Raw genomic sequence first — 13,435 nt, 5'->3', positions numbered from 1 at the left:
TGGAAATGACAATGAATTAACGTGAATGTAGAGAAACAGCAGAGATATTTATTAGAAAAAGCCTTAAACTCATCACACTCATTAAACTCAATTCACAAAGTCATTAAACATATCAATTGTACTTTGTAACCATAAATGTCATTTCCAGCGCAGAGGCAGTGTGGTGGAAATGACATTTCTGTAGTTTTTTGTGAAAAAATGGAAGATAGCTTCACTGATTAGCTTTGAATTAATACTTAGCATTTCATGTATGCAAAATACTCTTATTTAACTTAAAATTTTTAGCTTTTTAAAACACCCTTGAAGGTACAGCATGTTTGGAAATGACGTAGAATAAATATATTAACTGATCAAGCAATATTTACCTTAAATTCCCTCCATGTCCATCATGTGCTCTGATGTCACTGAACATTTCCATAGAAACCACCGAAACAATCTTTCACACAAACCTTTTAAAGAGACAGTACAGTGTTGTGCTGGAAATGACACCAATACTGTGCGACAGCTATATTGTGTATAAAAAGTAATATTGATAGTGGTCTCACATTAAATACTATAATGTATTTTAATTATTTTACTAGTGCTTAATTCAGGTACATTAATAGTTACCAGACAAGTCATATTTTTAAACTGTATTTTCACTGAAGTTTAAAAGTCTAGGTGTGCGACAAGGAGAAAACAGTGATTTTGATAACTATAAGGAGGTTGAAAAGTATGAAAAAATCATAATAGAAAGGTAGTAAAAAGGTGGTTTTATTGTTAGTTTGACAAAGAAAGAGGAATTTGTCCAAAATTATATGTATTTTGAAAAATATGACCAAAGAACATAAAAGTGCCCATAGTCTAAGAATCACCCTTATGCTGATGATACACAGCTATACATTATTAACTCCATCACATCCTGCCTTATGGCAGTGAATAATTGGATGAGCAACACATTTTTTAAAGTTAAATGAGGATAAAATTCATATTCTATTGGTCGGCCCTAAGACTAAAAGAGAAATGGAGTATAAGAAACTGGTTAAATTGACTCCTTGGGTTCACTCAGAGGTCACAAGTCTTGGTGTAATTGTAGACTCAGAGAAGTTTTAATTCTCATATTAATAAGGTGATAAAATCATCATTTTTTCATTTAAGGAACATTACTAAAATTAGACATTTTTTAAACGAGAAAGATGCAGAAAAATTAATTCATCCTTTCATCTCAAGTAGAATTGATTACTGCAATGCACTTTTTACCGGTCTTCCACAAAAATCAATTAATAGACTTCAGCTCATCCAAAATTCGGCAAGGACCTAATTACAGTACCAGTTCTCTTGTTAATTATACTCCATCAAGATCATCTAATACATGTTTATTGGAGGTATCCAGTTCTAGAATAAAAAAAAAAATTGGTGATGCATCCTTACTGTCACGAATCCTGGCCACGCACTTCCAGTTACTCACCACCAGATGTGGTCTTCACTTTACATTGACTCTCACACCACACAGACTTTTACATGTCACTCCGGACTTCAGTTCCCACAATCCATTGCACTCGTTCCACACACTCAGGTGCAGCCAATCACACACCTTACATAAGCCATGGACTTCCTCTCTTTCACTGCTGAGTATTGTATGCGTTTATCATTGTCCTAGCTTTAGCTACCTTACAGAGCCTTTTGTAGTTTCCCTAGTCTTGCCTTGCCTGTTTCGGATCGTGTTTTCCCCTGCCTGGACTCTTGCTTACGTTTTCGGATTACCTCTCTTGTCAAGCCCCTTTGGATATTGTTCGCTGTCGACTGACTCATGCCCGTTTTGGATGACTCTTTGTCTTGCCTGTGATATTGCTGTTTGCCATTGTTCGACCCTGCCTTTATTTATGACCATGTCCTTGAATAAAACCTTGCACATGGATCCGCACGTCTCACGTCTTGTGTCTGTGATCGCTGCTGACGGGTTGATCAGCACCAGCTGTAGATCATCAGCTCCGCTATTTAAGACCTGTGCTATCTGTCCTGTGTTGTCAGATCGTTTGGTGTTCCTGGTTGTGTTCGAGTTTCCCTGTTCCTGTTCTTCATCTCCTTTGGATTCCGTTTCCAGTTCTCTGAGGATTCCGTATGTTCCCGGGAGATACACGGCTGCCCATTTGCGTCCCTGCGCTGCCAAGAGTGACTGTGATTCTGCACATGCTTCATTTGACTCTTGCTTTCTGTTTTGCTTGGACTCTCACAAATAAATTGTTATATTTCACATTCGCTACTGAATCCTCTTTTGTGGTCGTGACAGAATGATCTGACCACACAATGGATTCAGCAGATGCATCAGATCTACGGGACTTTTTGTCCAACAACACACGCATGGATCGTCAGGAGGAACAGATGTTAGCTACTGGTCGAGCCGTGCAAGCCTTGGTAGCGCAGGTGTCCGAGCTTCACAACCCAATTTCAACAACTGAGATCGCCCACTGCGCCACCTTTGCTGCCAGTTCCTCCCACTTCAACGAACACCGGACATCAACACGAGTCGCGTCTACCCACACCAGAAGCATATGGTGGTGAGCCCAATCTTTGTAGAGCGTTTTTAACTAAATGCTCACTGTTCTTTTCACTGCAGCCCTTGACTTTTTCCACTGATAGGTCTAAGGTGGCGTTAGTGTTGACATTGCTGTCGGGACGGGCAGCTCTGTGGGGAACTGTGGTGTGGGAAAACAGACACCCTTGCTACTCTTTGTTCCACACACTCTCTAAGGAGATGAGACGGGTCTTTGATCGTGGGCTGCGAGGCAGCACGCATGTTGGCCGATCTACGACAAGAGAACAGACCCGTCTCTGACTATTCCATCGAGTTCCGGGCATTGGCAGCTGAGTGTAAGTGGAACGCAGAGGCGTAGTGCTCCTGCATGGGTTGGCTGACTGTATTCAGAAGGAAATTTTTACAGTGGAATTACCCACTGATCTTGATGGACTCATCAAATTAGCCCTTCGTGTTGATGCATGTCTACAGCAACGCGATCAGTGAGGCCGCCACAAGTTGGTGTCGGAATTTCCTGAGTATACCACTGCCAATTCCTGTAATACGGTCAGTCACCTATCTGATTGTGAACCCATGCAGGTGGGAAGAGCTCGGCTTTCCCAGGAGGAGAGGGACCGTCGGAGAGCAAAGGAACTCTGCTTGTATTGCGGCGCTGCGGGTCACTTCCTGGCCAGTAAAAGGCCATACCCGACAGCAGAGCTGAAGTTACTGTCGGGTGGGTTGTCCCTGGAGAAATCCTCGTCCACAACTCTCCTCCCGGTAAGACTGCAATGGGCAGCCAGAATCCACAACTGTCAGGCCCTGCTGGATTCCGGAGCGGAAGGTAATTTTATGGACATCAACTTGGCACAACACCTTCAAATTCCCATTGTTCCACTCATTCATAAGATTTCTGTCAACGCACTCAATGGACAGACTCTTCCTAGCATCACACGCAAGACTGGCCCTGTCACCCTTATTACTTCAGGAAATCATACTGAGAAACTCACACTTCTGCTCACTGAATTTGCGCTGGTCCCTGTCGTTCTGGGCCACCCCTGGCTGGCTCGTCACAATCCTAGGGTGGATTGGTGCCATAATTCCATCTCGGGCGTGGTGTGATCTGTGTTATGCTTCCTGTCTTATGTCTGCTTGTTCGTCTGTGTCTTGTTCTTTGTTGCAGAATGGGACGGTGAACCTGTTTAACGTGCCCAAGGAGTACCTCGACCTGAAGGAAGTGTTCAGTAAGTCCCGGGCTGCTTCTCTTCCTCCGCATCGTCCCTATGACTGTGCTATAGATCTAGTACCAGGTACGTCTCCGCCTAAGGGCAGGTTATACTCGGTTTCTGCTCCAGAAAGGGAGGCCATGGAGAAATATATTTCTGATTCTCTAGCATTTTGTGATTCTCTGGGCTTTTTGTCGAGGCAGAGAAATGCGCATTCCATGCACAGTCAGTCCCGTTTTTGGGGTACATCATCTCGTCCGAGGGAATGCGCATGGATCCCAACAAGGTTAAGGCTGTGGTGGATTGGCCAACCCCAGATTCCTGTAAGTCCCTGCAGAGGTTTCTGGGGTTCGCCAATTTCAGCCAACTAGCCACTCCTCTGACTGCCTTGACCTCCACCAGGACTATGTTCAGGTGGTCCAGTGCAGCTGAAGCTGCATTTGCCAACCTCAAGAGCAGCTTTGTTTCAGCTCCCATTCTCATAGCCCCTGATCCCACACATCAGTTTGTGGTGGAGGTCGATGCGTCAGAGGTGGGGGTAGGTGCAGTTCTTTCCCAGCGCTCTTCCTTAGACGACAAGAATAACTAAAATATAATAAAATACCTAACTACATAATACTACTATTGTTAGAAATTGCAACAAAATTAAAATAGAAATATAAACTTTTGAACAGCGGGTTTCGTCTGGTCAGAGGAGAACTGGCCCCCCGACTGAGCCTGGTTTCTCCCAAGGTTTTTTTCTCCATTCTGTCTCAGAGGGAGTTTTGGTTCCTTGTCGCTGTTGCCTCTGGCTTGCTCAGTTGGGGACACTTAATTTCTAGCGATTATCGTCGATTTGATTGCACAGATAATATTTAAACTAAACTGAGCTAGACAATGACATCTCTGAATTCAATAATGAAATGCCTTTAACTGAAAATTGAGTGTTTAATCTTATCATTATACATTACTGACACTCTATCCTCCAATTTGATACTGTTAAGTGCTTTGACACAATCTGTATTGTTAAAAGCGCTATATAAATAAAGGTGACTTGACTTGACAAGATGCACCCTTGCGCCTTTTTTTTTTTTCTCGTTTGTCCGCTGAACGATCACATGGGTTCAAGTACTCGCCAATACCGATGCCAGAATTTTTTGTGGTATCGGTGGAATTTCCGATACTAGTATTGGAATCGGAACAACCCTAGTCTCTGGGTTACATACGTAACTGAGACATTCCCTTTCAGTCAATCACGTTCGACGTCACATCAGAACGTACAGATGAATTAGGATCCCTAACGAAGCACCACTAATGCTGCCCCTTCCAGCACCCCTAGTAAGCCACCTGATTCCCCCGCCACAACTGGGGTGGGAGAATGGACAGGGCTTATGTGGAGAGAGTCTATTAATGTTGTTCCTCTTGACCCACACAGTAAAGGCCTTTCCACACTGAGCACGAAAAAGCGAAACTGGAATAAAACAATACATTTCTATGGATGCTTCCACATAGACTGCTAACATTCAATAGTTGAGATTGTGAATGCCGTGTTCTCTCATGGGAACCAGGGCTATCTCCGCAACCTTCGTGAAGACGTGGGGTGACAGGGACAGCCCGAAGGGGAGGACCTTGTACTGGTGTGCCTGTCCCTCGAATGCAAAGCGTAGAAATGGCTTGTGCTGAGGGAGAATCGAGATGAATGTACGCGTCCTTCAGCTGGATCGCTGAACAAAACAAAAAGGAACTGAAGGAAAGGAAACAAAAGATTCTCCACCAAGCCCTCCTCTGGGGGAGTGAGTGGTGTGGTCACCATCTCCCAAAGAACTGTCCCTTCCATCTCTGGGTTGCTCGTCTCAGGGTTGCTTGCTCTTGCCGCCTGGTTTGGCAGGGGCTTGGACAGTTTGTGCTCAAGAAGCAACACAACAATTCTAAGAAAAAGTGTGAGAGCGATGCACACTTTCCTTACCACTCTGCTTACAGCGGCCTTACTAATGTGCTCTGCATCTCCAATGTTTTATAGAAAACTACCATTCCACGCAAATAAATATGCATGTGAATATGGCAACAAAAAAAATTATTAATGCAGCCTCCTCATCTACAGGATCCTGTATAAAAGGAGATGGCGTTTTTGTTACTTTCAGTGTCTGCATGATGAAAACATGCTCAATGAATGAATACCTGCACTGCAAAAAATGCTTTTCTTACTTAGAATTTTTGTCGTCTTGTTTCCAGTGCGCATGTGAGGTATAGACACGTTTGGCTTGAGCTCCTCTCCGTGGTCTCGACAAAGTTGTTATCTTACCGTGTTTTATTTACTTTTTTGATTTTAAAGTGTGTCTACTCATTTCATTTAGCATAAACTCTTATTAAGACCCGAAAATGCCAAAGCCGAGTGCCTCTAATAAAGTTAAAAGCACCGACGATCAAGTCACCAGAGCTAATGCTAAAGCTAATAGCTCACCTGACAAGAAGAAAATTCCAGACGCTGAGAAAATTCCAGATGCTGCTCTCATTATGTGTCGGGAGATGTCCGAGTCAATTTTACAAGGAGTAAACGCCTGCTTCGATGCTTTTGAACACAACTTTCAGAAGCTTGTGACTTCTCTGGCTGAGCTACAAGCCCGGGTGGCCAATCAAGAGTTGGCAAACAGTGACTTTGAGGCAAGGATACAGAAGTTGGAAACTAAGTATTCAGAGCTGTCTAAACAAAACAGTCAGCTCCGTGCTAAAGTCCTGGATCTAGAAGCTCTGTCTAGAAGACACAATATTAAGATTGTGGGGATACAAGAAGGAGAAGAGGAGGGTAAACCCACTGAATTTGTTTCAAGGCTGATTCCCCAATTGCTTGGGGAAGAGCATTTCCCTCATCTGGTTAAAGTGGATTGAGCGCATCGTTCTCTTCAGCCGAAACCGGCCACGGGCGAAAAGCCGTGCACAATCCTAGCGCGTATCCATCATTTTCAAGAGAAGGAGCTGATTCTACACCGTGGGAGATTGCAGCCGTTGGAATACAAAGGGTCCTGATCTCTCGGGACTGTACTAACGAGGTGATGTCTCAGCGGAACAACTTTCGGGATGTAATGCAAAACCTTCGCAAAAAAGGAATCAAGTTTACTCTGCGATACCCAGCTAGGCTGCAAATTCAACATCAAGCGGCGGGGCGCCTACACTTTTTGAGGATCCGATGGAGGCAGCACAGTTCATGGAAAGATGTGGTGAGAATTCAGGGGACTAGATCCATGCTTGAATTATATTTTCCTTGCCACTGTAGTGTCTATATATATCTGGGAACTAGTGAACTTAAGTATCCGCCGACTCTGATGTGCAGGAGTTATCAATGTACACCGCAATGAGACTTAATTAAAATGACACAACGGTTTGATTTTTATTTTTTTTCTTCCCTTGACGGTATCATGACTTTTGTGTTCACATATTTGAGACCTCGGGGAGAGTTCTTTCCCATTGAGTAGTTGGTTTTTTGTGAACTGCCTGGCAGCTCCTTTTTGGATGGAACTGGGAACTTTGTGTCTGGTTCGGGAAGACACGATGGAGGGTGGGGTAAGTTGTGGGTTGCTGTTCTTGTTGTATCAGACTTGTATGCTATTTTTATTATGTTACTTTATTTTGTTTACTTGTACTTTCTACTTTTTAGTTCAGTTTTTACAATGTACTCTCTTGCTGCAAATTACTTGTCAAAGGTGTGTGCTCAATTTTATGACTCCCCTTTTCCCCTCTGGTTATGCAGAGGTCTTCTGGTAGACTGGGGGAAGAAATGTGACATTGGTCTCTTGGAATGTTAAGGGGCTAGGGAATGCTGTAAAGAGAGAAAAAGTATTTAGACATCTTAAATCCTTATCAGCGGATGTGATTTTTTTTTTTTTTTATACAGGAGACTCATATTAAAGCAACCGAGCAATGTAAGTTAAGGTGTAGCTGGATATCACAAGTTTATCAATCGCCATTCATTTCTCATGCTTGAGGTGTGGCCATCCTCTTTTGGAAAAATATTCCATTTCAATTTTCTTCTATGGTCACAGACCCCCATGGCAGATGTATTATAGTTTCTGGAACCATAAACTCTTTGATGTTGACTTTCCTGAATGTCTACGGTCCAAATACTGATGACCCTAACTTTTATAAGAAAGTTTTTGATTTACTCCCCGATGGGAATAATTCTAATATAGTGATCGGGGGTGACTTGAATTGTTACTTAGACCCTTATTTAGACAGATTATCCACACGTCCCCCACCTGGAATTGCATCAGTACAGGTCTTAAACAATTTGCTGAAGTGCAGAAATCTGGTGGATATTTGGAGAATTCAACACCCTGCTGATAGGGATTATTCCTATTATTCACGTTCACAAATCTTACAGCAGAATAGATTACTTTTTAGTTGATTTTCAGTTAATTTCTTGTGTTACTGAAACCAAATATCACAGCATATTAATCTCAGATCACAGTCCCCTTACCATGTCTACTGATCTTCCTCTTCCTAAACAGTCTTATTCCTGGCGTTTCAATCCATCTCTGCTTGCTGACAGTAAATATGTAAATTTGTAGACTATATTACCACCAAGTTAAAAGAATTTTTAGAATTTAACGATAATGGGGAGGTGTCAGATTCTATACTTTGGGAGACTTTAAAGGTGGACATGCGTGGGCACATTATCTCCTACAAATCTAATACCAAGAAGGAAAGAGAGAAACGACTTTTAGAGATACAAAGTGTTCTTCCTATTCTTGAATTGGCATACCAGGTATCAAAATCATCTGAAGATTACAAGAAGATAGTGAAACTTAAATATGAGTATAACTGTATCCTTGGCGGTCAAATAAACGATCTATTTTTGAGAATGAGACAGAGATGTTTTTAAATGGAGGATAAGCCAGATAAGCTTCTAGCACGACAACTTAAAGGGGCTCAGGCCTCTAGGTCAATCCATAGCATTAAGTCCAAGGATGGCACCCTGTTAACCAACCTCAAAGATATTAATGCTCACTTTAAAGAATTTTATAGTGAACTGTACACTTCCAGCAATGAAGCCACTCATTCGATCTAATGTTTTTTTTTGGACTCTCTTGAAACACCCAAACTTAACAACGCAGCCAGGGCTGAATTGGATTCGGACTTCACTTTGGATGAGATAGTCTCCGCTATCAAGTCATTTCCAACTGGAAAGGTGGAGCTTCTTCTTAGAATGATAATCAATTCCAAAAAATATAATGTTCTGCCTAATACATTGTATGAAGCCTATATATCTCTCATCTTAAAGAAAAATACAGACGAAACTGACCCGGCTAGTTATGGGCCAATTGCACTTCAGAATTTTGATAGGAAAGTTGTCACTAAAACTCTGGCTATTCAGCTTTAACAAACATCTATCCTCCATCATTCACCCTGACCAGACCGGATTTATCCCTGGCAGATTCTCTTTTTTTTAATGTATGTCGCCTCCTCAATACAATATACGTTAATCACATGAAAACTAACGAGGCGGCGATTCTGTCCTTGGATGCACAGAAGGCTTTTGATCAGGTTTAGTGGCCTTACATGTTTGGATCATTACAGAAGTTTGGGTTTGGTGAGACATTTATATCATCGGTTAAGTCAATATATGCTAGGCCAGTGTGTTCAATCTTAACAAACACAGATAGGTCATCTAAGTTCCTTTTACACCGCTCGGTACAACAGGGCTGTCCCCTTTCGCCTGCCCTTTTTGCTATTGAGCCCCTTGCCATATGTATAAGACATCATAAAGATATCATGGGTCTTGAAGTTGGGGGGAGTGAAGCCCTTATTAGTCTATATGCAGATGATTTAATATTGTATTTGAAGAACTCTGGAAGTTCTGTTCCTGTTCTTTTAGAGTTAATTACTTCTTTTGGGAGATTATCTGGGTTTACAATCAACCTGTTGAAAAGTAGCTTTATGCCACTCTCTGATACTTACAGACCTGGCTTTTTGGAAAATATTACATTCAAAATAGTTAGGGACCACTTTGTATATCTCGGACTGACAATTCCTAAAGACCCCAAAGTATTATAAAAGTAGAATTTTGCCGAGTTTCTTTCAAAACTAAAATGTAACAGAGAATTGGAAAATCTTGCCTTTATCTATTATTGGACATATAAACGCAATAAAAATGGTCTCTCTTCCTAGATTCTTATATATTTGTGAAAATCTTCCAATTTTTCTTACTTTCGCCTTTTTTAAGGGACTGGATTCTATAATTTTGTCTTATGTTTGGAACTATAAGATACATCGGATATCTAAAATCCATTTACAAAAGCCCAGGTTTGTGGGCGGTTTGGGTCTGCCAGTATTTAAACACTATTACTGGACTGCCAATATTAGGGCTTTAATGTACCGGGAGAAGGGAGCACTGGACAATCTGTCCCCTGAGGTTCCCTTATGGGTGCAAATGGAGACAGGTCTGGCTGCTGGGACCTCATTATGGACTTGGAGAACTAACTTGGAGACCCCATGTTATTCTCCAAGTTAGATAAGCCTACAGCTATAAATAAGCTAAGTATTATGTTGAAAAATTCTATCAAAAGTTTAAATCAAGTAAGGAACCTCTGTGTATACACCAATTTGCTACAATCATTCTTTTTCACCCCAATGGTCTGACAGAACTTATTTCGTTCGGAAGGAGAAGGGTTTATATTCTATTAAGGACCTTTATGTTGAGGGAAGGTTTGCATCATTTAACCAGCTAAGAGTTATTCGTTATTTACAAATTAGGCATCATGTGAAGTCCAAAATTTGTAATTTTAATTCCTCCCTGAGAAGCATGTTTAAAAAAAAAATGTTTTGTTCCTCCTCATTCTACGCATCTTATCTCCAAATATGTTGGCTTATTCGAAAGTTGTGTCACAGCCCCTAATGAGAGATTTAAAGTGGCCTGGGAGGATGAACTGGGAGCCGAGCGCTCCGATGAAACGTGGGATAGGTGTTTGACTGCAGTGCGGTCCTCTTCAGTCAACAGTAGACATCTATTGATACAATTCAAGGTCATTCCCCGTTTGCATTATACCAAGACCAAACTGCACACAATTTTCTCTTCTTGTTTCACCGTTCTGTGATAAATGCAAGGTCACGGAGGAACTGCTGATGCTTTTTGGTTTTGTCCCTCACTGTCGGGATTTTGGACTACGGCAGTGATTTTCAATCCTGTTCCTCGGGACCCACTGCTCTGCTCATTTTGCATGTCTCCCTTATCTGACACACTCATTTGAGTTCATGGAGCCCTTTCCTAATGAGCTGATGATCTGAATCAGGTGTGTAAATTAAGGAGACATGCAAAATGTGCAGAGCTGTGGGTCCCCAGGAACAAGTTTGAAAACCACTGCTCTAAGGCCTATAACAGGCCTCTTCTGCTGGACACGGAACTTGCTATCTTTGGCTTTTCACAACACACCTCTAGCCTTCCAAAAACTTTACAACAGGCCCTCACTCTGGGTATGATCATGGCCAAGAGACTTATATTAAAGATTCGAATTTGGATTATGGACATGATTTCTGTCACACAAATGGAGAGACTCCGATTTCTGAGGTCTAACACCATTGCAAAGTTTTCTGCTGTCTGGGGATCATTTCTCAGATATTTAGACAAACTAGCAGCCAAACCAACGTCTAATGTTTCTTATGAGGGTTGAGTTGTACATTACCTGCATTTCTAATGATTGACTGTTTTGCAGCTCTTTACTATAGTACCTTTAGTTACTGAACCTGTATTTATTATTCTAAGCATTGTAATTCATGTCTAAGGTATAATACGTGTAATTTTTATTATTTACGTTTTTATTTATTTCTTTCTTTTTTCTTTGTGAGTATGTGTGAATGTTGTTTGTTTGTTCTGTTTACACTATGAAAAATCCTTAAAAAAAAAGTGTGGGGGTGTGGGGTGGTGGGGGTAAGGATAAGTGCATTTTTCTTGTTTTGCAAATTATCTGGCAATTGTGTAAGAAATTAAAAATAATCTTGTTTCCGTTTCTATTAAGATTATTTTTACCCTATGGCAGACAATTTTTTACGTTTTGCGTAAAATGCACTTTTTCCCCAGGAAATAAGACTAAATATCTTATATAATTTTTTCACATGTAGAAAATGCATCTTGACTGAAGAATTTTTAGATATTTGTACTTGGACAAATACTCAGTAAGAAAGGCATTTTGCATTTAAACATCATTTATACTTTAAAAGGGGGGATGGGACCAAATGAAACTGGGTTTACTGAAGAAAACCTGCTCCCAACCAGGTTAGGTTCAGAGTTAGTTACCATGGTAACTGACTAAGTTACCTCTCTTTCAGAAATGGGCTTGACTTACCCTGCTGTCTCTGGCTTGAAAACCTCCCATTTTCAAATGGAAAACCCAGAGTTTCCTTTATTTCAGGGTTAACATACTCAGAGTTTTCACTTAACCTCCTTTCTGAAACGGGCCTCTGGATTTCCTAAATAAAGATCCTTGTGTCGGCGCCAATGGCCTCGTGGTTAGTCAAGTCAAGTCAAGTCACCTTTATTTATATAGCGCTTTTAACAATACAGATTGTGTCAAAGCACTTAACAGTATCAAATTGGAGGATAGAGTGTCAGTAATGTATAATGATAAGATTAAACACTCAATTTTCAGTGAAAGGCATTTCATTACTGAATTCAGAGATGTCATTGTCTAGCTCAGTTTAGTTTAAATAGTATCTGTGCAATCAAATCGGCGATAATCGCTAGAAATTAAGTGTCCCCAACTGAGCAAGCCAGAGGCGACAGCGGCAAGGAACCAAAACTCCCTCTGTGACAGAATGGAGAAAAACCTTGGGAGAAACCAGGCTCAGGTTAGTGCGTCGACATACAGCGCAGCTTCGCTCACGGCAACCCGAGTTCAATTTCCGTCTCGAGGTCCTTTCCCGATCCTGCTCCCCTCTCTCCACCCAATGCTTTCCTGTTGTCATTCTACTGTCCTATCCACATAAAAAGTCATAAAATCCACATAAAGGCATAAAAGTTGTAATTTTACCTTTTTTAAGATCATTTTTTTTCTTGTATGCCTTGATTTGAATAGGACAGTAAGTGGACAGGCACGACGAGGTAGATCAGACTCCACTGACCTCATCCAGATAAAAAACATGCTGAAAATTATATGTGATAATCTATTAACTTAAGCACACGATGGGTCTATAGTCAAGAATGATCATTATTTCTTAATGACTTGTTATTTGTTTTTTTTGCTTATTTACTTGTTTATTTTTAAATGTAACATTTGTAAAATGGATCCACTCACTGTATTTCTCTATATTCTCTATATTATCTTTTTAATTGATTAATCTATATATTTATATGATTGTGTCATGAACTCATACATTATTCTGGTAATTACAATAATACTCAATGTCATCGTTTAAAATCACGTTACAATATTCAAGGGATGTTCTCTTCAGCTTTTGGGGAGAAAATTACTAACTCTGATTTTGTTAATATTGTATATAGTTCAGATATAATTATATTACTTGAGACGTGGAGTCGTTTAGACTCCAAATCCTACACCCCTCCAAACTACAGAGAGCTGCGTATCCCCTCAATCAAACAGCCTAATGTTAAAAACGGAAGAGATTCAGGAGGAATCATAGTTTGGTTCAAAGACCATCTGTGGCAGTATATTCAGCCTGTGAAAAAAGGAAAAACACATATTTGGATAAAACTTAAAGAGATTTTGTGTTTAGATGAGGACCTGTACCT

Source organism: Onychostoma macrolepis, chromosome 08 (assembly GCF_012432095.1).
Source record: "Onychostoma macrolepis isolate SWU-2019 chromosome 08, ASM1243209v1, whole genome shotgun sequence".
NCBI lineage: Eukaryota > Metazoa > Chordata > Actinopteri > Cypriniformes > Cyprinidae > Onychostoma > Onychostoma macrolepis.
Note: the sequence above shows the minus strand (reverse complement) of the source record.